At 37.7% G+C, this 27,789-nt stretch overlaps 1 protein-coding gene and 1 pseudogene across 1 annotated transcript in view; one reads left to right on the top strand and one right to left on the bottom strand.

Annotated features, from left to right (window-relative positions):
- Nucleotides 1–27,789, bottom strand: part of PAH (phenylalanine hydroxylase) — a 172,756-nt gene that overhangs the window by 131,043 nt on the left and 13,924 nt on the right. The window lies entirely within an intron of this gene.
- On the top strand, nt 18,568–18,944 carry LOC126022090 (uncharacterized protein C11orf98-like; annotated as a pseudogene).

Raw genomic sequence — 27,789 nt, forward strand, 5'->3', positions numbered from 1 at the left:
AAAAAATAAAATATTAATAAATATATAAATAAATAAAAATAGAATAATAAAAATATATCAATAGATAATGAGAACATATCTCAAGATTTAATCTGAGTTATACAACAGAATGATAAAATTTGTAAATGAGAGCATAAATAATTTTTTATGGTTCAAATTAATTTGGTGATTAAAAGCGACAAAGACCAAAAACACAGTAGATAGTTGGTCCTAGGACAGAAATGGGCTATTCTGAAAAACAAATCCAATTTGCTAATACATTTATGAATAAATACTCAGACATATCAGTAATAAAAAATAAACAGAATAGAAAAACAAATATTAGGAAAAATCATGAGATTAAAGTAAAATAAAATTTAATGAGAAAAAAAAAAGAACTAGTCCAGAAAAAAAAAAATCCAAGATCAAAGCTGAAGAGAATATCACAACGACAATTTTTTTTTTTTAGTTTTTGGGCCACACCCAACAGTACTCAGGGGTTACTCCTGGCTGTCTGCTCAGAAATAGCTCCTGGCAGGAAAGGGGGACCATATGGGACACCGGGATTCGAACCAACCACCTTTGGTCCTGGATCGGCTGCTTGCAAGGCAAACGCCGCTGTGCTATCTCTCCGGGCCCCACAACGACAAATTTTAAAGGTAAGAATTGGTACATAATCACCCAAGCATTGAAGGGAGTTCTTGAACACTATTAGATGAAACCCAAAACCCAAGCCAAAACAAAGAGAAGATTCTGCTTGTAGAGGCTGGAGAGATAACACAGCAGTAGGGAGTTTGGCTTGCACACAACCAATCCAGGTCAGATGGTGGTCTAATTCCAGTATCCCATATGGTCCCCTGTGCCTACCAGGAGCGATTTCTGAGCACAGAGCCAGGACTAACCCCTGAGCACCACCTGTTGTGACCCAAAAACAAAAACAAAATGGTACTTACTAGGACAAATTAAACTTTTTTCAAAAAGTCTTTTCTAATTAAATACACCCAAAGAACGATACTTATCTCTTTGATTCAGCAGCATAAGCTTTCCTCAGCCACTAAACTCATGGAAACTAATTTTGTTTCAATTCTGGTTAAGGCTCTCAGGTCAGAAACTAAATCTTATTCCTTCTAAATTATGAAGCTAACTACTGTGTTTTATGCATAGTAAATACTCAAATTAATATAAGTTTAAAGTGTAGAAATATATACACAAATATATACAAAGCGATGCTAGTCAAGAAAATTATGTGAATTAATATTTTATTCAGCAATGGAATAATAATTAAACAATTGCTGTCTGTTTGTATAATATATACAGGGGTCAAAGTAATCTCTTAAATCACAGAAATATATAACTTAACATGAACTAAAGTTAATGTGATTCATAAAAGTAAAGGATGAAGTCTTATATTCTCCATTGCTTAATTAACAGAGGTCCTCAAACTTTTTAAACAGGGGACCAGTTCACTGTCCTTCAGACTGTTGGAGGGCCAGATTATAGTAAAAAAAATTATGAACAAATTTCTATGCACACTGCATATATCTTATTTAGAAGTGAAGAAATAAAATGGGAATAAATACGGCCCGCGGGCCGTAGTTTGAGGACCATTGGCCTAATATTTTGAATGGCACATATATGTTAACAACAAATATAATAAAAGATATTTTCTCTATACTTAGGAGGATGATATTTTGGTATCTGTCTACTTTTTGATTTATATATATTTATATATACAATGAAAAAATTGCAAAGTATAAACAAAAGCAACTTATCTAAAGTATTTTCCCAAATCCCTTCCTCATTATTTTTCTATCTTATCTCCTGGAAGAGAAAGGACAGATTCAAAACTGAAGATTTAGCCAGTATCTGGCATTTTATAGTGATTATCTAGTTCAATCCTTCCTACAATTTAGTAAGATAAGCTTTTTTCATATTTCCTTTTTATAGATAAGTAAATTCAAAATATTGTTATGTTATTAATGATTTAGAATATTAAATACTAGGATTAGTGTTCAGAAATGCAGCCCATCTGAATTTTGAATAAGAACAGAGCCCTCTGGTGGGAGGTTATTATGGTATCAACACATTGTTCACTTAGAAACTCCAGATCCTTCGTAGATTTGATCATTTGAAAGCAAGGACCGTGGTAACTGTCATCATTCGTTACTGTGTAATAACTTTGGAAAGTACATCCACTAAGTTCACCAACTCATGGGGTGATCAAGTTCTTGGCAAAAAAAATACATACATATATACATGATATTAGGCATGGGTCCTTTTTAATTCTTCTGTCTTTATCTCTCTAAGGTTTGGGGATTGCTGATTGAACTCTAGGACTTGGGGAAAAGAAATTGGGCTAATGAGTTTCATCCATAAAATATAAATGTACTAAAATATATAAATGTATTAATTATAGCTATTTTACTTATTTCAGCAATGCTCAAGAAACCATACCTGGTGCCAGGGACCTAACTAGGGTTGGCATAGCAAGGCTGGTACTCTAGATCCTTCATTGTATTTTTTCTGCATGAAAATCACTATCCATTGATTTTTGTGTGTTAATTTTGTAGCCTGCCACCTTGCTATATGAGTCTATTGTTTCTAGAAGCTTTTTGATAGAGTCTTTAGGGTTTTCTAAGTAGAGTATCATGTCATCTGCAAACAGTGAGAGCTTGACTTCTTCCTTTTCTATCTGGATTCCCTTGATATCCTTTTCTTGCCTAATTGCTATAGCAAGTTCTTCCAGTGCTATGTTGAATAGGAGTGGTGAGAGAGGACAGCCTTGTCTTGTGCCAGAATTTAGAGGGAAGGCTTTCAGTTTTTCTCCATTGAGGATAATATTTGCCACTGGCTTGTGGTAGATGGCCTTCACTATATTGAGAAAGGTTCCCTCCATTCACATCTTGCTGAGAGTTTTGATCAAGAATGGGTGTTGGACCTTATCAAATGCTTTCTCTGCATCTATTGATATGATCATGTGGTTTTTATTTTTCTTGTTATTGATGTTGTGTATTATGTTGATAGATTTACGGATGTTAAACCAGCCTTGCATTCCTGGGATGAAACCTACTTGATCGTAGTGGATGATCTTTTTAACGAGGCATTGAATCCTATTTGCCAGGATTTTGTTGAGGATCTTTGCATCTGCATTCATCAGTGATATTGGTCTGTAATTTTCTTTTTTGGTAGCGTCTCTGTCTGGTTTAGGTATCAAGGTGATGTTGGCTTCATAAAAGCTATTTGGAAGTGTTTCTGTTTGTTCAATTTCATGAAAGAGTCTTGCCAAGATTGGCAGTAGTTCCTCTTGGAAAGTTTGATAGAATTCATTAGTGAATCCATCTGGACCTGGGCTTTTGTTTTTCGGCAGACATTTGATTACCATTTTAATTTCATCAATGGTGATGGGTGTGTTTAGATATGCTACATCCTCTTCCTTCAACCGTGGAAGATTATAAGAGTCCAAGAATTTATCCATTTCTTCCAGGTTCTCATTTTTAGTGGCGTAGAGTTTTTCAAAGTAGTTTCTGATTGCCCTTTGAATCTCTGTCATATCAGTAGTGATCTCTCCTTTTTCATTCCTGATACGAGTTATCAAGTTTCTCTCTCTCTCTTTCTTTGTTAGGTTTGCCAGTGGTCTATCTATCTTGTTTATTTTTTCAAAGAACCAACTTCTGCTTTCGTTGATCTTTCGGATTGTTTTTTGAGTTTCCACTTCGTTGATTTCTGCTCTCAGCTTTGTTATTTCCTTCTGTCTTCCTATTCTTGGGTCCTTTTGTTGAGCATTTTCTAGTTCTATTAGTTGTGTCATTAAGCTACTCAGGTAAGCTCCTTCTTCCTTCTTGATGTGTGCTTGCAAAGCTATAAATTTTCCTCTCAGTACTGCTTTTGCTGTGTCCCATAAGTTCTGATAGTTTGTGTCTTTATTGTCATTTGTTTCCAGGAACCTTTTTATTTCCTCCTTGATTTCATCTTGGACCCACTGGTTATTGAGCATGAGGCTGTTTAACTTCCAGGTGTTAAAGTGTTTCTTCTGAGTCCCTTTGGAGTTCACAAATAATTTCAGATCCTTGTGGTCAGCAGGCTACAAAATTAACACACAAAAATCAATGGCTTTTCTATACACCAATAGTAATAAGGATGAAATGGACATTAAGAAAACAACCCCATTCACAATAGTGCCACACAAACTCAAATATCTTGGAATCAACTTGACTCAATATTTGAAGGACCTATACAAAGAAAACTATAAAACTCTGCTCCAAGAAATAAGAGAGGACACACGGAAATGGAAACGCATACCCTGCTCATGGATTGGCAGGATTAACATCATCAAAATGTCAATACTCCCCAAGGCATTATACAGATTTAATGCCATCCCTCTAAAGATACCCATGACATTCTTCAAAGAAGTGGATCAGACACTTTTGAAATTCATTTGGAACAATAAACACCCTCGAATAGCTAAAGCAATCATTGGGAAAAAGAATATGGGAGGAATTACTTTCCCCAACTTTAAACTGTACTACAAAGCAACAGTTATCAAAACAGCATGGTATTGGAATAAGGATAGGTCCTCAGATCAGTGGAAAAGGCTTGAATACTCAGAAAATGTTCCCCAGACATACAACCACCTAATTTTTGATAAAGGAGCAGGAAATCCTAAATGGAGCAAGGAAAGCCTCTTCAACAAGTGGTGTTGGCACAATTGGATAGCCACTTGCAAAAAATTGAACTTAGACCCCCAGCTAACGTCATGTACGAAGGTAAAATCCAAATGGATTAAAGACCTCGATATCAGCCCCAAAACCATAAGATATATAGAACAGCACATAGGCAAAACACTCCAGGACATTACAGGAATCTTCAAGGAGGAAACTGCACTCTCCAAACAAGTGAAAGCAGAGATTAACAGATGGGAATATATTAAGCTGAGAAGCTTCTGCACCTCAAAGGAAATAGTGCCCAGGATACAAGAGCCACCCACTGAGTGGGAGAAACTATTCACCCAATACCCATCAGATAAGGGGCTAATCTCCAAAATATACAAGGCACTGACAGAACTTTACAAGAAAAAAACATCTAACCCCATCAAAAAATGGGAAGAAGAAATGAACAGACACTTTGACAAAGAAGAAATACACATGGCCAAAAGACACATGAAAAAATGTTCCACATCACTAATCATCAGGGAGATGCAAATCAAAACAACGATGAGATACCACCTCACACCCCAGAGAATGGCACACATCACAAAGAATGAGAATAAACAGTGTTGGCGGGGATGTGGAGAGAAAGGAACTCTTATCCACTGCTGGTGGGAATGCCGTCTAGTTCAACCTTTATGGAAAGCGATATGGAGATTCCTCCAAAAACTGGAAATCGAGCTCCCATACGATCCAGCTATACCACTCCTAGGAATATACCCTAGGAACACAAAAATACAATACAAAAACCCCTTCCTTACACCTATATTCATTGCAGCTCTATTTACCATAGCAAGACTCTGGAAACAACCAAGATGCCCTTCAACAGACGAATGGCTAAAGAAACTGTGGTACATATACACAATGGAATATTATGCACTGTCAGGAGAGATGATGTCATGAAATTTTCCTATACATGGATGTACACGGAATCTATTATGCTGAGTGAAATAAGTCAGAGAGAGAGAGAGAAACGCAGAATGGTCTCACTCATCTATGGGTTTTAAGAAAAATGAAAGACACCCTTGTAATAATAATTTTCAGACACAAAAGAGAAAAGAGCTGGAAGTTCCAACTCACCTCAGGAAGCTCACTACAAAGAGTGATGAGTTTAGTTAGGGAAATAACTACATTTTGAACTGTCCTAATAATGAGAATGTATGAGGAAAATAGAGAGCCTGTCTAGAGTACAGGCGGGGGTCGGGTGGGGCAAAGGGAGACTTGGGACATTGGTGATGGGAATGTTGCACTGGTGATGAGTGGTTTTCTTTACATGACTGAAACCCAAACACAATCATGTATGTAATTAAGGTGTTTAAATAAATTTAAAAAAAGAAAGAAAATCACTATCCAAATCAAAGATATAACTGAAATTTTTAGTTTATGTTCTTTTTTTAGAAAAGTGTTCAATAAATCAGAACAGAAATAAATCTAAGTTTAGAATCATAACAATGGCAAGAAGAAATGTTCATGCTGCTATAGGAACCTTTCCCTATGATGTTTTCTCATTCTAAAACATGAAGCATACACTAAAGTCATAAAATAAAAAGTTGGAAAGTTGCAAAAAGCAATCAATTTAGATAAATTGGACAAGAGTGAAAATAAGCGAAAGTTTACTTGGAGGCACCAGATAAATGGAGATGATGCTATTCACCAAAAGGCTATTCACCAAAAGATTGGGGCTCTTGAAAAGCAAAAGAGATTTGCCCAACTTGGATTCTTCAGGCTTTCAGCAGGAAGTTTCCTGTAAGACTAGACTCAAGGGGCATCTACAATCAAGGAGGGGATACAAGACCTTTTAACATGTCATATTTATAAAATATTCTGTCTGTAATGTGATTTTTTGTTTATAAAGTATTTTCACATATATTATGTATTTGAGTTATCCAAAGTCTTAAAGATCATCTAAATCAAAATCTCAATTCCTTTAAATTTGAGTTTAGGGATTGGAGAGATTGTACTGTGAATAGGGCACTTGCCTTGCATGCAGCTGACTCAGATTCAACCCCAGGTAAGGAACTCCTTATGACTTTCTGATCCCATAGAGAGAAAAATCCCTGAGCCATGCTTGATGTAGCCCAGGAACAAAACAAAAATAAATACATAACCTTGATCTCAACTATTTATTTGTGTGTGGCAAGGCACAAACTCCAGAAACAGCTTTGTCCTGGTATCTCATCTGTCCTGCCTTAATACTTCCAAGAGAGTCCCTGAGCAGAGGCCACGGGTAAAACCTAAGCATTGCCAAATATGGATTCAAAACAAATTAAAAAATAAAAATGCTGTGTACTTAAATTTTGTAAGAAAATGGATTTTAAATGTTGTCAACATGTAGGGCACACTCACACACACACACTCATACACATACACATAAGTAAAAAAAAAAGGCTGGGGCAAAAAAAAAGAAGAATGAATGAGGGGACTGGAAAACCTGTCTAGAGTACAGGTGGGGGGGTGGGATGGAGGGAGATTTGGGACATTGGTGGTGGGAATGTTGCACTGGAGATGGGAGGTGTTATTTACATGACTGAAACCTAATCACAATCATATTTGTAATCAAGATGTTTAAATAAATAAAAATATTTAAAAAAAGAAGGCTGGGGCGATAGTATAGTGCAGGGGTGGCAAACACGTGGCTCTCAAACCACATGCTGCTCCCGGCCAAAATGAATACGGCTCTTTGCCTCTTATCATTATTTTGTATACTGTGGCTCTTTGCCAAGTTTGGATTTTTTTCTGCTGCTTCTGAGGAGGGACCTCTGAGGAGAGATCTCTGAGCACGTAGTCCTGTCTCCCATCCCTCAGAAACAACTGCACAGGCCAGCAAGCATGGGGGACCCATGTGTCACATGTTGGGTCACATCTTGCCTAAAGTTAGTTCTTAGTGTGGAGGACGCAGCACACCCTCACCATCACCGCAGGATTTTTACCCTCACTCAAAATGGCAAAATGCAAAATAAAAATAAATGGCAAAATGCATGTGTGTTTAATAGATTATTGTTAAAAATATATGCTTTTGTGTGAGTGTTTGTCTGTTTTGGCAGATCACTGCATGGTGTGGCTCTCTGACTCTCACAGTTTAAAATTTTGGCTCTCTGTGTTGAACTTGTTTGCCACCTCTGGCATAGTGGGAGGGCATTTGTCTTGCACGTGGTTGATCCAGGACGGACCTTGGTCCTATCCCCAGCATCCCATATGGTCCCCCAAGCCAGGAGCAATTTCTGAGTGCATTGTCAGGAGCAACCCCTGAGCATCATTGGGTGTGGTGGAAAAAAAAACAAGAAAGAAAGAAAGAAAGAAAGAAAGAAAGAAAGAAAGAAAGAAAGAAAGAAAGAAAGAAAGAAAGAAAGAAAGAAAGAAAGAAAGAAAGAAAGAAAGAAAGAGAGAGAGAGAGAGAAAGAAAGAAAGAAAGAAAGAAAGAAAGAAAGAAAGAAAGAAAGAAAGAAAGAAAGAAAGAAAGAAAGAAAGAAAGAAAGAAAGAAAGAAAGAGAGAGAGAGAGAAAGAAAGAAAGAAAGAGAGAGAGAAAGAAAGAGAGAGAGAGAGAAAGAGAGAGAGAGAGAAAGAAAGAAGAAAGAAAGAAAGAAAGAAAGAAAGAAAGAAAGAAAGAAAGAAAGAAAGAAAGAAAGAAAGAAAGAAAGAAAGAAAGAAAGAAAGAAAGAAAGAAAGAAAGAAAGAAAGAAAGAAAGAAAGAAAGAAAGAAAGAAAGAAAGAAAGAAAGAAAGAAAAAGAAAGAAAGAAAGAAAGAGAAAGAAAGAAAGAAAGAAAGAAAGAAAGAAAGAAAGAAAGAAAGAAAGAAAGAAAGAAAGAAAGAAAGAAAGAGAAAGAAAGGAAGGAAGGAAGGAAGGAAGGAAGGAAGGAAGGAAGGAAGGAAGGAAGGAAGGAAGGATAAGAAAAAAGATAAGGAGAGAGGAAAATAATTCAGCTACAAAATTTTCTGAGCACCATCAAACGTGATGCAGGAAACCCCTAAGAAACTCCCAGTTCAAGCACAACTGACATATCTGAACTACTATAGGATATCACTGGAAATGGCCCAGGTTCCTAAACACTACTGGGTGTTACCCACATAAAAAAAGGAAGAAAAAGAGAAGATAGTTATATGAGTTAATTAATTTGCTTGTAGTGATAATATATCAAACATCAAGTCCTATACCTGAATATATGCAATGATTATATAATTTTATACTTCATTAAAATCAAGAAAAATATTGTTTTCTTGAGCAAAATCTGCTTGCCAACTCCAGAATTTTTTTCCTTGCCAGAAACAAGCGGTAATCAAACACACAATATTTTATAAAAATGTAAAAAATTGGGGCCAGAGAAATGGTGCATCAGTAGGGCGTTTGCCTTGCACATGAATGACCTGGACAGACCGTGATTCGATAGCCTGTCGTCCCATATGGTCCTCCAAGCCAGGAGCTATTTTTGAGCACATAGCCATGAGTAACTCTGAGTGTCACCCGGTGTGACCCAAAATAAAAAAAAGTAAAAGTACGTAAATATGGATTTTTGTTTCAATAACAAACACAATCACAGACTACCTTATACATTTATATAAGGATAAATAGATAAGAAACCAATTTTAGTGAAAAATCACTATCAATATATTAATAAGAATGTGTTAGTAAAATTATATATTGACAAGAAACCTATATATCAGCATCCCTCTGACCTTGCATAATCTTCAAACAAAGTTATATCTGTGTGTGAAGTATATGTATTAAGACTCCGGACTGCCATATGGATGAATTTTAATTATACATGTTAGTAAATATTACATTGTTATTATTTCTATAGCTAACTAAGCAAAATTATGATAGAATGGTCAAAGAGTATGCACCAAAACTATAAAAATGAGTATCATAGAATCTGATGAGATAGTTTATAAAGCTATTATTTTAAAGTTCCTAGACTCCAATGTGAAAATATATTACTTTCATTTATCTGGAGATGGTAATATTTTGCTAGCTTTTTAGAAGGTACAACTTTCTTTTACTTCTGTTTTAAAGATATATTCATTTTTCTAACTGGGATTATAATTTTATATTGGTATTGTCTTAATTAGAGCTCCAAAGTTTTATGTTCCAGAGTTTTCAGCCCAAGTCTGTTTTTTCTTTGCTCAGGAACTAAAGAAACAAGCTAGAAACCCAGTTCCCTGCCTGAGTTCCATCAAGTCTCAGAGAGATGCAGTGAAAGTTTTGATAGGAGGAGGGGAAATGTTCAGGGAGAGTACCTACTTGGCACCAGGGACTAAGGAGAAAATTAATGAGGAATCTGGAAGCAGAAACAAGTGGAAAATTTATTGTTTTAAGAAAAATCATGATCTTACTGTTGGGCTAGAACTTCTCCAGAAATGGTTCTGGACCCCCCCCCACAATGTTGGATATGACCATATGAAACATAATTTTTGATTAAATTAATTCTTCAATTGAATCACCACAAGATATAGCGTTGCAAAGTTGTTCATAATTGAGTTTCAGTAATACAGTGTCCAATCTTTTCATCTCTTCATACCACCAATGTCCCTGTTTGACCTCCCCCTGACCCTCTCCCATGCCTGCCTCTATGGCAGACATACTTTCTTCTTGATTTTTTGTCTCTTTTGTCCTACTGGCCCTGATTGCTTTTTTTTTTTACTTAATATCTTTATTTAAACACCTTGATTAAAAATATGATGGTAGTTGGGTTTTAGTATGTAAAAAACACCCCTCTTCACCTGTACAACATTCCCACCATCAATGTCCCAGATCTCCCTCCCCCCCACCCCACCTGTACTCTAGACAGGCTTTCCACTTCCCTCATTCATTCAACATGGTTATGATAGTTCTCAGTGTAGTTATTTCTCTAACAGCACTCACCATTCCTTGTGGTGAGCTTCATGTTGTGAGCTGAACCTTCCAGCCCTCCTCTCTTTGTCTCTGAGGATTATTGCAAAAATGTCTTTTATTTTTCTTAAAACCCAGAGAGTAGTGAGACTATTCTGCATCTATCTCTTTCCCTCTGACTTATTTCACTCAGCTTAATAGATTTCATGTACATTCACGTGTAGGAAAATTTCATGACTTCATCTCTCCTTATAGCTGTGTAATATTCCATTGTGTATATGTACTACAGTTTCTTTAGCCATTTATCTGTTGAAAGGCATCTTGGTTGTTTCCTGTGTATGGCTATTGTAAATAGCACAGCAATGAATATAGGTGTGAGGAAGGGATTTTTGTATTGTATTTTTTGAGTTTCTAGGGTATATCCCTAGGAGTGGTATAGCCAGATCGTATTTCCAGAGCTCAATTTCCAGTTTTTGGAGGAATCGCCATGTCGCTTTCCATAAAGGTTGGACTAGGGGGCTGGAGAGGTAGCATGGATGTAAGGTGTTTGCCTTGCATGCAGAAGGATGGTGGTTCAAATCCCGGCATACCATATGATTCCGAGCCTGCTGTGGGCGATTTCTGAGCGTAGAGCCAGAAGTAACCCCTGAACGCTGCCGGGTGTGACTCCAAAAAACAAAAACAAAAACATAAAGATTGGACTAGACCGCATTCCCACCAGCAGTGAATAAGAATTTCTTTCTCTCCACATCCCCTCCAGCACTGCTTGTTCTCATTCTTTGTGATGTGTGCCAATCTCTGTGGTGTGAGATGGTACCTCATAGTTGTTTTGATTTGCATCTCCCTGATGAATAGTGATGTGGAGCATTTTTTTCATGTGCCTTTTGGCCATTTGTATTTCTTCTTTATCAAAGTGTTAGTTCATTTCTTCTCCACATTTTTGATGGGATTAATTGGCCCTGATTTCTATTGGGTAATAATTCTTTGGGTATAATTACCATACTATCTTAATTTATATCCCACAAATGAGTTTGATCATTTTGTCTATACCTCTCCCTTTGAATCATTTTGCTCAGTTAGACTCTCCATATCTATCCATGTATAAGCAAATTTCAAAACTTCATGTTCCTAACAGCCACATAGTATTTCATTGTGTAATTTTCAGTTTCTTCATCCACTGATCTGTTCTTGATCACTTGTTCCAGGTTATTGCTATTATGAGTGAAAATAGGAGTACACAGAAATATTTTATGAAACATTTTAAGAAAAGGTAAACAAAAAATCCCTAAGCAAACATAAATGAAAAATCAATTTTATAAATGTGATTTAAGACTCATAAATAATTTCTGATGCAAAATTTTAGATGACTACAAACATTTTGGGGCACCTCTTCCTGTGTCACTTTTCCTTAATTGCCTTGTTAACTTTACCTAGGAGTATTAGCTGGCCTGTTTTCTGGTATTCCTCAGCACATTGTTCATATCCCATTGTTGTTCATCAGATTCCTTTGGGCCACACCAAGAAGTCCTCAAAAGCTATTCCTGACTCTGTGGCCAGGGCCAGAGTGTTCCCTGATGCTGCTCAAGACCATATGAAATGCTAGGGATTGAACATGGATCAGCAACATGAAAGGTGAGGGACATTATCTTAGTGTTGGGGACCACATACACAGATAACAATGGAATATGCAGCTGCATGCCAAATATTCCTGCTACAGAGCTTTTTCATTGAGTATGCTATTGTAATTTGTTTTCAATTTTAGGTAGTTTACCATACCATAATGCTCATGATTTTAGGAAAGAAACCTCAAGACCCTCTAGATGATACTTTATGGTGTAGACTCCTCTTACATTGCTCATTACCATATTGCTTAGTGTTTTAGACTTAAAAATTATTATTGTTTTTAAGAATGCTCTATATACACTCTAACCCAGGAAGCCTTTCTTCAGTAAAGTTTACCTTCTCCAAATATGATTAGATGATTGGCCTAGAAAATGGAAAACCATTACATCTGACTTGCTGGCTTTATATTTTTTTAAGTGTTCATTTCACCTGGGTCAGCTTTTCAACTGCAACCCATGGATCATGTCTATGTGAGTGTGAATGTATGTATTGGCCATTTCAATGTCTGTCTAATGTCTCCCTATAATATGCATAATGTCTGTATATGTTGTATATTGTCTTTCCCATCCTTGCCCCCACCACTTTGCTTACCACCTTACAAATTCTTTTCTAGCCCTTCACTCTCTTTCAGTCCTGATCAGTTATTTCCTCCCACTTAACTCTTTTTACCTTCAGTTCTTAACCCCCCAGGAAGTAGAATGTTCCCTCCACCCCCCATAAGCTATCAAAAGTGAAAAGATAGATTCCAGCCCATCTTGCCTCAGCTCAAAAAAGAAGCTACCACCACCACTGCTACTGATTTACTCTTGGTGCCTCCTTTCACTGTGGATTATTGCTCATTATGAGATTCAGTTTCTGAGAAGTCCCCAGGTCAAGGACATTGTCTGATATGTGACTGCTAGAAGCAAAGTTTCAGACTCCATAAGACCATATCATAGGCTGAAGCTGTGCTCTGTATTTTATCCTCCTCCTCAAGACTATTTCAAAAGAGACTAGTTTTAAAGAGGCCATGTATATCTCCTTCAAGTATTTCTTTACATGTATTTCCTTAATAGGTGTAAGTCTTATTGTCTATCTTCTTATGTAGCAACAGTTTCCTCCATTTCTTTTTTTTAATCTATTTAGTAGGAAATTCTAGTAGATAAGTTTCTCCAGTGTTCTGAGTATATGTTAGAACCAGGTCATCAGGATTATTTAGCTTTCTATTTTTACCCCCATATGCACCAGTAATACCATGTGACATTGTTCCTTTTTTCATAAGCACATTAAAATGGGGAAATCTTATGTGGACAAACAAGTTCTTATCTAATAGAAATACATAAATTTTATATTGCAGTGGGGGCTTATACTCTGAACACTTGTCATAGTGACTAGGCTTAGGCTTCAGAAGATTGGACATTGGCCATTCAGCCCTGAACATTAGACGCCATATATGGAACCAGTACAGTTTTCTAAACCAACACCAGGAATCGAACTTCTACCAGGGTAGCCCCTAATATTTCAGAGTGGATTTATATGACACCCTGACTACTTGTTAACAGCAATCCCTGCTTTCAGAACAGAGTTCTCTGCATTGACACCTAATGGTAAGACGAAACCAGAAAAGGCTCTGTGTCACCCTGACTTCAACATATGAACTGTACAAAAACCAGGATCTCTAACTACAGGAGCCTGACTGCAACAACTGTGATTGTGAAGAACTTTAACTGGGACTACAGAGAATGACTTTGGGGTTAGACAATTTAGTATGCCCAGAGCCTATAGTTGGTTTTATGCCAGGATGCTTCATGGGTAAGGCCTCCCTGATTTTAGGCAAAAGGTTTTTTCTTTCTATTTTCCCCATATTTTTCTGTATCTATGCAAAACAAACAAGCAAACAAACAAACAAACAAAAAACCTGCCGCTGGGGCCAGAGAGATGGCATGGAGGTAAAGCATTTGCCTTGCATGCAGAAGGACAGTGGTTCGAATCCTGGCATCCCATATGGTCCCCTGAGTCTGCCAGAGCGATTTCTGAGCGTAGAGCCAGGAATAACCCCTGAGTGCTGCCAAATGTGACCCAAAACAAAAACAAAACAAAACAAAAACCTGCCACCACACCTTTTTTATTATTTTTATCTTATCTTTTTTTGTTTTGTTTTGTTTTTTGTTTTGGGGCCACATCTGGTGATGGTCAGGGGTTACTCCAGGCTATGCACTCCTCACTCCTGAAATCGCTCCTGGCTTGGAGGACCATATGGGAAAATGGGGGATCAGACTGCAGTCCATCCTAAGCTAGAGCAGACAAGGCAGACACCTTACCATTTGCACCAGAGCTCTGGCCCCTATCTCGTATCTTTTAAATCAGGGATCCCACTTTTTTACAGAACCTTGAGACACAAATTACTTTATTTTATAACATAGTCCCACATTTTGCTATAAAATTAAGAGAAAAGGACTAAAGAAAGGCTGGGGACCATAGTCCAAGTGATCTTTATACATTGGTGGGTAAATAAATAAGGTCATAACCAAAGATTCAAGCCAATGTCAATGCTAATAGAATAAAGGGACCTAAACTTTAACAATCTAAACTCAAAGAGGCCTTCCAGAGGGCAAAGGGTGGTGGTATAAGATGCACTCTGGGTCCTTTGGTGGGGGACTTTGAAATTAATGGTGGGAAGGACCCTGACTCATTGTATATCTGAAATTCAACTAAGAAGGACTCTGTAGATCACAATTATTTCAATAGAATAAAATTGAAAAAAAGTAAGAAAGCTGGGAGTATTAGAATATTTTCAATATAGGAGCAATAAGATATGTTATACTTTGGAAAGATCACTTTTTCTGTGATATAGTATAAAGTAGAACTTATTTGCATTTTGGTAGTATTTAATGTTGTTAATACATTTGGGTATGTTATATGAATCATTTTGATTACAGTGAAGGGTATTTGAGAGAAATGAAACTGGAAAATAAGCGATTTTGATAGAATATTAAAATAATAAAAATAAATAATGGTATTAGTGGTAGAGATGCTTGAAGTTATTGATAATTTTTACATCTTATACTGGGTGTTAAAGAAACTGTGTAAGAGAGTATAAGTAAATGGTCAAGTAGGATCTTCTCGGGGTTTAGGGCAGATAATGCCAAGCCACAAAATTCAAAACATAAAAAAGGAAAATATTTGATAAATACCTAATGATGAGTACAGTTTCAAACAAGCATGGCTTTTTGGCCATTCAAGTTGGAGATACCAGGGAGAAATCTGGGCTAGAATTAAGAGGTTGAGTCATCATCAAGAAGTAGAAGCTATGAGGTGATTCAAATGAGGACAGGAAACTAAAAAAATGAGTACTAAAGGGAAGAAAGGATAAGAAGGCGTATAGGAGCTGAAGGAGAGAAAATTGTAATGTAAGCAGTAGAGGCCTGGAGGCAATGGCCTAAAGGTAGAGCACCTTGCCTCACCTTATATCCATGAGGCTGAGAGTTCAATTCATGGCTTTGTACCACATTGGGTAGAATGTTCCCTGACACTGTTTGTGTTATTTTTGGTGCTGAAAGTGTGACCAAGTGAGTGATTGCTGAACAGTGCATCCATAACAACAAAGTTTAAGTGTAAATATATATTTATACATATATATATTTGCATTCGTGTGTTTCTAAAAGTGGAATGGTTTTAACAGTCAATTATAACAAGTTCATTGAATCAATCAAATAAGGGAGGACCTGAGTAACATTCATATTTTTTTTCAAAATCCATATATTTAATTTTTATTGAATTTGTTAATGTTACAGAGTTCTTGCACTGCCAAACCATGCCTGAGAATTCAAAGAAAGAAATGGTACAATGGACAGCCTCATCATCCACCCATCATACAGTATATTAAAACTTGATTTCATGTGCATTTTGGTAATTTCACAATCTTTTAAAAAGTTTTAACAAGAGTTGTAATTTAAAATCTCCTGCAGGCTTTCATATTTCTAGTACACTATGCCATTAAATAAAACTTCCACATATTCATCTCAGTTCATTTCTCAGTAACATAACCTTCCCCCCCCAAATTTTACTAGAAAATAAAATGGCATAATTTCTGGGGAAAATGTGGTTCAAGGTTCAAAAGATTACTTAAGATTTTTGGTTCCCAAATAAAGCCATCAGTTTAAATCAAGTCCCTTGTATTGTTTTGCTTTTTCTTTTTTCTTTCTTTTTTTCCATTAATCATCCCAACCTTTCACTGGCTGGTTCAGCTAGCTCCCCACCCAAATCATTCAGAAGACATTCTTTCTATCACCTCAAAACCAACAGAATTGCCAGAAAACAGTTGGCAGGTCCCGTCAGGAGATGCTGTGACCCTCCCAGAAGTTCCATTCCCATAGTAATACTTTAATAAAAACATAACTCCTTTAGGAAAAGGCTCATTTTTAAAGGGTAATTTTACTCATTTGCTTCACTCTCATCAGTAGCTAGTCTGCAACTCCTGCATTTGGCAAAGACATTTTTAGAGAAATACAGACTCTGCATCGTGGTCGCACACCACTCTGAATATTTCTATTGCATCGAAGATACAAAACTAGGACATTACCATACTATCTTGAAGTAAAGAAACTTGGGTAATCATGAGCCACTTCTTTAAGACTATTCTTTTAGGATTATTTAAGTTGTAATTTTAAGTTGGATATTTTAAATTGTCATTATTAAAAATGGAAGTGTTTTTGATCACCCAATTTTCACCCCTGACTTCCCAAATGAGCAGCGTAAGACTCACCGAAAGGTGGGGTAACAACTAGACTGGGACAATCACTGCATCTATATAATGTTCAATACTTTAATGAACATTCCTATTTTAATGTTCATTAAAAAATGGGCACATGTGTATCTGGAATCTTGTCAAAGATCATGCAAGATCTGAAAAACTTAAAATGGGTTTTAGGTGAAATTCTGCTCTCATGGCTTTGAATTTATAAGGACAAGTGAGTGAATCCCTTGGCCTAAGTAGAAACCAGACTCTTCCCTACTGCAGTTTACTGCACAATTTAGACCTGATTCAAGGAGGCTTAGCAGCACCTGAAATAGAGCCTCCTGCACCCAATGCCTTGACATCTGACAGCAATAGCATTTTGGTTCCTCTCTAGGGATTGGCAAATTCACAAGACATTTCGCAATTCTAATGTATATTTCAGTTTAACCAAGCAATATGCTCTGTCAAAGGCTTACTCCAAGTCAAAGCGAAAAAGGCCTTAATGTGGAACACAGAAAAAGCACTATCCAAATAAAAAAGAAATGACTAAAAGAAACAAAATTATTCCCTCCCCCAGCCCCTTTCCCACTTGGGGAACCCAAGTTTGGTTGAATTTGTGGTTACCTCAGAATATAACTCAAAGTTTAAATTAGAAATCACAGCCCTACACAGATTATCTGAACATTTTCAGTTCTTTTGAGCGGCATGTTTCAGTAAGTCTAACACAGCCATAGCCCACTACAGAGAATATTCCTTAAGGTGGGGCACAGGACAGGTTAATTAAGGTCACTTAAATCTTCATCTTTTACAGCAGATCAGAACCCAGATGGCTGATTTTCTGCAGGATTTCAATAGGAATCCAGTAGAGCTGGTTTCAAGTTTCACGACACTTAATAGCAGTAACCTTCTTATCCAGAAGTGGTGATCCACATGAAGTCCACAATGAGTGCAGCAAATCTGAGGTAATTAGTCACTGATATGTGTGGAAGGAGACTTTTGAAAAACAAAAACAATAATATATGTATGTAAACAAACATATACATACATGTATATACATATATAGACATGCATATACACATAGCAAGATATACTAAATTGACTCAGTGGTTATGGAGACTGAAATTCCAGGACCAATCAGTGAAGATCAAGAGCTCATCACAATGACCAAACATTGAAGGACCCCACTCACATAGTAGCTGCTTGTTCCTGGGACTTACATGATCCTCTGTATCACACACACACACACACAAACACACACACATTTGAGAACTTGCCCTACTCTCTCTTTCTAGGCATCATAAAAGGAAGATGAGAATCGCACACAAGGTGACAAATCCTACTAAATAAATAGAAAAAAATTACTCATCAGTTAATTAGCTGAAGACCCAGGACAATGAGTAAAATAGTTCTGGTCTGAGCCTAGAGGCTGAGAAAAACAAGAAAGCTAAGGGTGTAAGTTCCAATTACAAATCCAGAGAAAAGCAAAGACTCATGCCTCAGCTTAAAGATAACTGGCAAAGAGAATGAGTATGATTTTTCTCATGCATCCATTTTTACCTATTTGAAACCAGTTGAAGTAGCCCACCCATATGAATATTTTCATTCAATTTATTTATTCAAATATGATCTTATTCACAGGCATATAAAAATGGCTAGCCAAATACCTGATACACTCAGTAGACGTGACACATAAAATCGAGCATTGTTGAACCGCTAGGCATGGGGTGTTCCTGAGGGAAAAGGAACCGACCTCTGATAGAGCTGAAGAAGCTGTTCAAGTGCTAGGGGGTGTTGAACATAGAACGGTGCCTCACACACGAAGTGGTCAGGGCTGTGGTGGATGAAGTGCTGATCACAAAGCACCACCTGAAGAAGCGGGCATCCAGCATCTGTGCGGACTTACTCTGTCTGGGAAGAAGCGCAGAAAACTTCTGCAGCAGAACCGACTTCCCCAGAAAGAGGACGGGCCATGGAAGTTGAAGCATCTTCCAATAAGTCAACACCCTAGTCAGGGCTAGTGAACCACAGCCCAAAAGACAGAAGAAGACAAAGCAGAGCAACATATAGACATGGAAGATGTTGGTGAGGAGTGTTAAGAGACCTGCCACTTATGCCCAACCTTCTCAGCTGGAGGCAGGACTCAGGTGCAGATCCCTTTGCCAAAGTGTCCTCTGCAGAAACTTCCAGAACTCGCCATGTAGAGAAAGAATGGTATTGCAAGGAGGAAACCGCAGACTGCTGGGAAAGTCCCCTACTGTCCTTAGCCGATGACTCCATGTGTAACAAAGCCATGGATTCTCTCTCTCCTCTGTGGAAACTTCTAGATTTGATCTTACAGGGGAAAAAAGTTGTTAGGAGGAAGTCACTATCATCTGAGAGTGTCCCACTGTCCTTAGACGACAGCTCCATGTTTAATAAAGCCCTATATTCTCTCTCTCTCTCTCTCTCTCTCTCTCTCTCTCTCTCTCTCTCTCTCTCTCTCTCTCTCTCTCTCTTTCACACACACACACACACACACACACACACTCATGCTTGAGGTTCAGTGTTAGAATGTGTGTAAATGCTGGAGTTCCTGGGAAGGAGCCAAAGCACTGAGCAAAGGTAACGAACGAGAAGCCAACATTTTTTGGGGTGATAAGACCAGAGTAGAGATGATAGAGGGGAGATTGGAGAGAGATGTGATAAGGGTTATTTCTGGGACTGGCCCTACTACATGTATGTGGTGGAGATAACACATAACCACTTCCTGTCATGTTTGGTTCAATTCCCTGTGCTGAGTTCTGCCACTAATAAAGAGAACACCTAGATTTAAAATAATTAAGCATTAGCCCACAAAACATATCCCCATAAAGTCAAGAGGATAGGAAATTTATAGACTAACTTCTCGGATCACAAGGCACTGAAATTAGAGATGTTTAATAACACAAAGACACAAAGAGGAAAAACTTTAACACCTGAAAATTAAACAGCTCACTACTGAAAAACCAGTGGTCAGAGATGAAATAAAAACAAAAATAAAAATGTTCCTGGAAACAAATGACACTGAAGATCAAAAGTATCAGAATTTATGGACCACAGCAAAACTAGTACTAAGAGGAAAATTTATAGCATTGCAAGCACACATCAGGAAGGAAGAAGAGGCCTACATACATAGCTTAATAACACAACTTACAAAATTAAAAAATGATCAACAAAAGAAACCCAAAATAAATAGGCAGAAGGAAATAATAAAACTTAGAGCAGAAGTCAATGAAGTGAAAATCCCCCCCCAAAAAACCAATAAGATCAAAGAAAACAAAAGCTGGTTCTTTGCAAAAATAAACAAGATTTATAAACCACTAGCAAAACTCACATAGAAAAGGAGAAAAATATAAACCACATTTGATATGAAAAGAGAATAGGTGAATATAGAAGTATTTGATAAACTCAACAGAAACAATATGAGAATCATTGGAGTCCCAGAGGCCCAGGAAGAAGACCCCAGGAAGAATCAACAGTCAAAGACATCATCACAGAGAAAATTCTGCATGCAATCAAATCCTACAGTCCTGAAGAGTGCCAGCTAAAAGAGACCCAAAGAAAAACACCCCAAGACACACCCTAGTCACAATGACGAATCCTACAGATAGAGATAGAATACTGAAATCAACAAGATCAAAAAGGGAAATTACATTCAAAGGAGCATACTTTACAGCAGACATGTCACAAGAAACTCTCAAGGCCAGAAGACAGTAATGGGATAGTGTGACAAGACTGAATGAAATGGAGGCTTCACCTAGCCTGACTCCCACCCAGCCAGACTCACATTCAGGTTTGAAGAAAGGATACATAGTTTCACAGATAAGCAACAGCTCAAAAACTTTACAGATGCAAAATCAGCCTTAACGGAAAAACTAAAAGGTCTACGTTGAGACAAGACAGACTAACAGACACACCAAACTTATACACAAAGATTACATTAAATCCCATGAGTATCATCTCTCTTGATGTCAATGGACTTAAGCACCAATTAAGAGATACAGAGTGGCTAAATGGATCAAAAAGATAAATCCAGCCTTTTTCTGCCTCAAGAAACACACTTGAATAGTCAGAACAAACATAGACTCAAAATCAAAGGCCGGAGGAAAATCATTCAAACAAACAACACCCTTAAAAAAGCTGGGGTGAGGGAGGGTTTGAGTGGAGTGGTGAACTTCATGCTTCTAGCTCTTTTAGGATCTCTTTCCTACCTGGGAGCTGGGAGTGTTTGTCAGCATGGGAGATGGTGGGCCTCCGCCATGCCAAAGGCCTTTTTAACCAGGCCTAGAGGGGTGCGGGGCTTGGGTCATCCTAGCACTCTTCCACCTTCTTCCTCCGGAACTCCAGGGCTACCCCTGGGCCACACACTCTGGGGGCCAGTGAGGTGGATCCCAAGGAGTATTTTAAAGGGTACCTCAGACTCTCCCCAATTCGCACCCATCTCCAGAGGAAGGGTTTGGGTGGGGATGGTGAACTTCCAGGCTTCCAGCTCTTGAAGGATCTCTTTCCTTCCTGGGAGCTGGGAGTGTTTGCCAGCATGGCTAATGGCAGCACAACAGCACAAGAAGTGCTGGCTTCAGGAAGTCGCAGGCAACTTTCCTTTCTACCCCTGACATTCTAAAAGTATAGGCAATTATTTGTATATCATTGGATTTAATCTTTTTGTCATTCAGTATATCTATTTTGTTTACTTTCCTTCCCGCCTTGGCCCACAACCCAGAAGCTCATTTATAGTCTTTTACTACCTCACTCCCACCTTCTATTACCCCACATTTGACTGTTTTTACTCCAAGTTCTTGGCTCTCCATGAAGTACATTGTTGTCCCCACCCAAGCTAGCTGCCAACCAGTTACCAAGATGAAAAGATGGACTCTCAGGTGGAAAAGAAACCAGTACTCTGTTCCTTCTCTCAGCAGCCTCCTGTCCTCCACCTTCCTTCACTCTGTAACTGTGGTTGCTACCATACTATGTTTCTAATTAGTTTCCACTGAAAGACATTTTTCTTTTTTTTTTTATCAAGCTCTGTTCCCTTTATTCAAGGCACAAGGTGGAATACTTATACTCAATTTCTTGATAGATCATAGGCTAATTTACAAAAAAAGGAATAGGGGCAAGTTGTTCAAATCATATTTCTTTTTTTTAAATTTTAATTATGACAACAAAGATGCAAAGAAAGAGGACAGGGTAAAGTTACAGTGGAAGCACAATCACCCATAAACAGAATTATTGGTAGTCCCATCGATGATATCCCAGCCTTGAACTTTCAGCCAAAGAACATTAAGAAAAACAAAACTGAACCCATGTACAATACAATTACTTTGTCCATCAAATCCCCAGTTGTAGTACATACTATTTCTTAGCAGCACACAATATAATCTAAAGACATTAGACTTATGTAACTCCTTAAACATTGAGGGCAAAGTACATTTATCTAGTTCCATGCACATGCTTGCTAGTTTAAGTTAACCTCAAAAGTTTTAGTGGGTTGTTTTTCTTAAGGATTGGAGGCAAGGGAACATAGTAAAAAATGGTGTTAGAGTGGCATTTGTTTGCATAGGCCCACCAAAATATAAGGGACATGGAAAGAAAAATTATGGTCTAAATACAAGGAAACCCTACCCCTGAAGTTTCCTGGCACAGGACTGACTCTAGGCTCCAGGCAAACTAGTTTGTCCAATCCAAGTCATCGTCTGTAGTGGCAATACACCTCCATTCCTCACATAGTCTCTGTTGTTGGTATCATGCTTCTGTATTAAAGATCCTGGAGTCTGCATATCCCATATTGCAGTCAGGATGGTGCAGAGCATCCTCTCGTTTCGCCTCACACTTAAGGGGCACTAGAGAGAACCATGTCCTGTAGAGCAGGTGATTGTTGTTGTCAAGTCTTCTCAGTGTAAACGGAAGTCTCTTTTTAGGAGGTGATGTCAGACCCTTGGTAGTGTCTTTCCTGGTAGAGGACTGCTTCCAGCTGTTGCTATAAAAGACCTTGGATGTTTCGTAGATAGCTTGCCTGGTTCTGGCGTGAATGGAGGATGCCCATTTTTCTGAGGCCTGTGCCAGGTCATTATATCAATGTTCAGGGTGTAAGGTACATTGTACTGAGATTTATTAGATAAGAACTTATCTGTATGTATAGTGTTTTCCCATTTTAATGTGTCTATGCAAACAAGGATCAATGCCATGAAGCGTTATTGGTGCATCTGGAGGCAATAGGAACAAGACCAGCAATTTCCATGACATAGTTCAATCATAGGCATTAAACTGAGGGACAGTTCCACCAACAATCCTTACTGAACAGCTTACAAAGAAGAGACAAGATGAAAAGTGGATAGAAACATCATGGTAGAAGAATATATAGAGTTACAGCTGTTAAAGAAAATACACATAAAATATTCAAAAGATATATGTGTTCAATATGTGTTCAATTTATGTCCTTCTAAATAGTTCTGGGATTGTTAGATCCACTGTATGTCTTTGGTCTGAGATTAGAACTGTGTGTTACTGAAGTTAAGAAGGGTTAATCTGGGGTACTGATGGTGGGAGGAGTATATGTTCTCGCGGGGGCTAGTGCCCCCATGTGGTTTGCAACATGTAGACTGGTATGAATTTGCCAGTGACAGCCTGAGTATAACTGAGTAGCTATCTGCCACCCCCCAGATCAAACTCCACCCCCTAAGCCAATCTCTGGAGCTGGCCTGGGAGTGGGGAAAACCCAGGGTGCCCCATCAGGTCCTCTCAAGAACCCACCTGGAGATCCGGAGGAAAGGGGGAGAGGGGGGTCGGGTGACCCAGGTCCGGGCCCCCCTACCCTAGGCCGGGCCAAGAAGCCCCTGACACGTACGGAGGTCTGCCAGGAGCCAGCCCGTGCCAGCTGAAAATCCTGCTCCAGAAAGGGAGGAAGGCCTGAAAGACATTTTTCAATATGAAACTGCTAGAAGTCATTTTGCAGACTTCTGCAAGCCATATCACAAACCAAAGTGGCATCCAGGATTCAGTACTCTCCTCCCAACTATTTTTAATGACAGAAAGGACATGCATACATGAATATCTACTTATACAGTGACAATTGTGCCCACTGTTTTTTGTTTGTTTGTTTTTCTTTTTATCTTTGTGATCTGTTTAACAAGGAATTATGGTAGAAGAGTCTTTCGCTTTAGAATCCATATTAGAACCAAGTTAAGGGAATTGTTGGACTTGTTCCCTTGGCTCCCCAGAGGCACCAATAATACATTGTGGCATTTTCCTCTTTTGCATAGGCACATTAAAATGGGAAAATACTACAAATGCAAACAAGTTATTATCTAACAGAGATAGGAACACAAATTTCATAATGCAGTTAGTCCTTATACCCTGAACACTGGCATAATGACTTGGCTCAAACCTCCAAAAAATGGGCATTGCCATACACCTCTGAACCATTGACCATCTATGGAAACAACTACAATTTTCTACAACATCACCAGGAGGCAAGCCTCTACCAGGAGAGGCCCTGCCACTACTCTGGCATTGACTTTTCTCCAAGGAGTGGTCCCTTGACACCCAGATGACTCAGAGACAGCAGCAACTTGTTTGCAGGGCAGATCACTCCACATATGATGGTGAGGTGAAACTGGAGAATGTCCACATCCTGATTTCGATGAAATACAGAAACCAGGATCTTCTGGCACAGAAACCAGAATCTTTAACTACAGACACCGGATGACAACAAAAACAACTAATGTGTGAAAAAATTACACGACAGAGAATGATTCGGGTTGGACAACCTAGTGTGCCTGGAACCCAGAGTTGGTCTTATACCAGAGAACTTCAGGGAAAAGGTCTCTTTGTATTTAGGACAAGGCTTTTTTCCCATTTTACCGGTATTTTGCTGGGCCTATGCAAGCAGCAACACTTGCCACTCTCACACTGTTATTTGCTGTATTTTTTAAACTCCTATCCTTTTCTAAAAAAGGAAGAGCTTAATAAACTTTGCTGGTACTTCAATAAATTCATTGCGAGTCAATAGTTTTCAAAAATATTCATTCCTTCTCTTCCATCTCTTTAGTTTTTCTTTCTACTTTCTATTTAGAAAAAAAAACACGTTGTTTTTGTTCTTCCTAAAATGTATTATCAGTTATGTTAACTATGTAATACCTTTTCTTTAAATAAATTAAATTTTAAAAATCAGGGGTGGACATATTAATATCAGATGACACAAATGCTGAACTCAGAAAAATTGTAAGGGACAAAGATGGACACTTCGTACTAATCAAGGGATATGTGCAACAGGAAGAAATCAAACTACTAAACACATACACACCCAATGAGAGACCAGCAAAATATCTAATACAATTATTGACAAATTTGAAATAGGACATAAATAATAACATAATAATTGTGGGAGACCTCAACAGAGCCCTGTTAACACTTGATAGGTCAAACAGACTAAAACCCAACAAAAATATACTAACCCTAAAAAAGAAATGAAAGAAAGAGGCCTCTTTCTTTCATTTCTTTATATATATATCCATCACCCAGAAACCTGGATATACATTCTTCTCCAATGTACATGGATCATTCTCCAGAATAAACCACATGCTGGCACATAAAAAAATAACTCCATAAAATCAAGAGTATAGAAATTTCACTGACCACAAGACTCTGAAATTAAATGTGAACTACAAAAGGACACAGAAGAGAAATTTTAACACCTGGAAATTAAGCAGCCTACTATTGAACAACAAGTGGATCTGAGATGAAATAAAAGAGAAAATCAAAACTTTCCTAAAAACAAATGAAAATGAAGACACAAGCGATCAGAATCTATGGAACACAGATAAAGCAGTACTGAAAGGAAAATTTATAGCTTTGCAAGCACACATTTGGTAGGAAGAAGGGGCATACCTGAATAGCTTAATGACACAACTTATAATATTAGAAACTGATCAACATAAGGAACCAAAAATAGGGAGACAGAAGGAAATAATAAAGATGAGAGCAGAAATCAATGAAGTGGAAACACAAAAAACAATCTGAAAGATCAACAAAATCAGAAGTTTTTTTTCTTTGAAAAAATAAAAAAGATTGATAGACCATTGGCAAAATTCAGAAAGAAAGAAAGAGAAACTTGATAACCCATATTACAAATGAAAAGGGGGATATCACTATTGATACTGCAAATATTCAAAGAGTAATCAGAGACTACTTTGAGAAACTCTATACCACTAAACATGAGAACGTGGAAGAAATGGATAATTTCTTATAATCTAATAACATTTCAAGTTTGAATAAGGCAGATGTAGTACGTCTAACCATCCCATCACTATTGAAGAAATTAAAATGGTAATCAAATGTCTGCACAAAAACAAAAGCCCAGGTACAAATGGATTCATTAATAAATTCTTTCAAGCCTTTCAAGAGGAACTACTACCAATCCTGACCAGGCTCTTTCATAAAATTGAAAAACCCAGAACACTTCCAAATAGCTTTTATAAAGCCAACATCACTTTGATACCAAAACCAGACAGAGATGCTGCCGAAAAAGAAAATTACAGACCAATATCCCTCATGAACACAAATGCAAAGATCCTCAACCTAATGCTGGCAAATAGGATCCAATGCCTCATCAAGATTATTCACTAGGAATGCAAGGATGGTTTAAAATTTGTAAATCTATCAACATAATACACAACATAAAAAAGATCACATGATCATATTAATAGACACAGAGAAAGCATTTGATAATGTACAATACCCATTCATGATAAAAAACTCTCATCAAGATGGGAATGAAAGGAAACTTTCTTAATATAGTTAAGGCCATCTGCCACAAGCCAATGGCAAATATTATCCTCAATGGGGAAAAACTAAAAGACTTTCCTCTAAATTCTGGTACAAGACAAGGCTGTCCCCTCTCACTACTCCAATTCAACATAGTACTGGAAGTACTTGCTATAGTGATCAAGCAAGAAAAAGATATCAAAAAATCCAGATAGGAAAGGAAGAAGTCAAGCTTTCACTGTTTGCAAATGTTATAATACTATACTTAGAAAACCCTAAAGACTACCAAAAAGCTTCTAGAAACAATAAATTCATAGAGCAATGTATCAGGCTACAAAATTAACATGCAGAAATCAATGACCTCTTTATACACCAATAATGATAGGGAAGAAATGGACATTAAAAAAAAAACCCCATTCACATTAGTGTCACACAAACTCATATCTTGGAGTCAACTTGACCAAAGATATGAAGGACCTATACAAAGAAAATTATAAAACACTGCTCCAAGAAATAAGAGAGGACAACAGAAATGGAAGCACCTACCCTGCTCGTGGATTGGCAAGATTAACATCATTAAAATGGCAATACTCCCCAAAGCAATGTACAAATTTATTGTGATCCCTCTAAAGATACCCATGACATTCTTCAAAAAAGTGGATCAAACACTTCTGAAATTCATTTGGAACAATAAACACCCTCGAGTAGCTAAAGCAATCCTTGGGAAAAGGAATATGGTAGGCATTACTTTCCCCAACTTTAGACTGTATTACAAAGCAATAGTTATTAAAACAGCATAATATTGGAATATAGACAGACCCTCAGATCAGTAGAATAGGCTTGAGTACTTAGAGAATTGTCCCCTAATGTAATCACCAAATTTTTGATAAAGGAGCAAGAAATTCTAAATGGAGCAAGGAAAACCTCTTCAACAAGTGGTGTTGGAACAATTGGTTAGTTACTTACAAAAAGTGAACTCAGATCACCAGGTAACATCAGTTATGAAGGCAAAATACAAATGGATTAAAGACCTTGATATCATATCTGAAAACATGAGGCATATAGAACAACACGTAGGTAAAACACTCCATGACATTGAGACTAAATGCATCTTCATGAAGGAAACTGCAATCTCCAAAGAAGTGGAAGGAAATAAAGATAAAC

The sequence above is a fragment of the Suncus etruscus genome, chromosome 11, assembly GCF_024139225.1.
Source record: "Suncus etruscus isolate mSunEtr1 chromosome 11, mSunEtr1.pri.cur, whole genome shotgun sequence".
Classification (NCBI taxonomy): Eukaryota; Metazoa; Chordata; class Mammalia; order Eulipotyphla; family Soricidae; genus Suncus; species Suncus etruscus.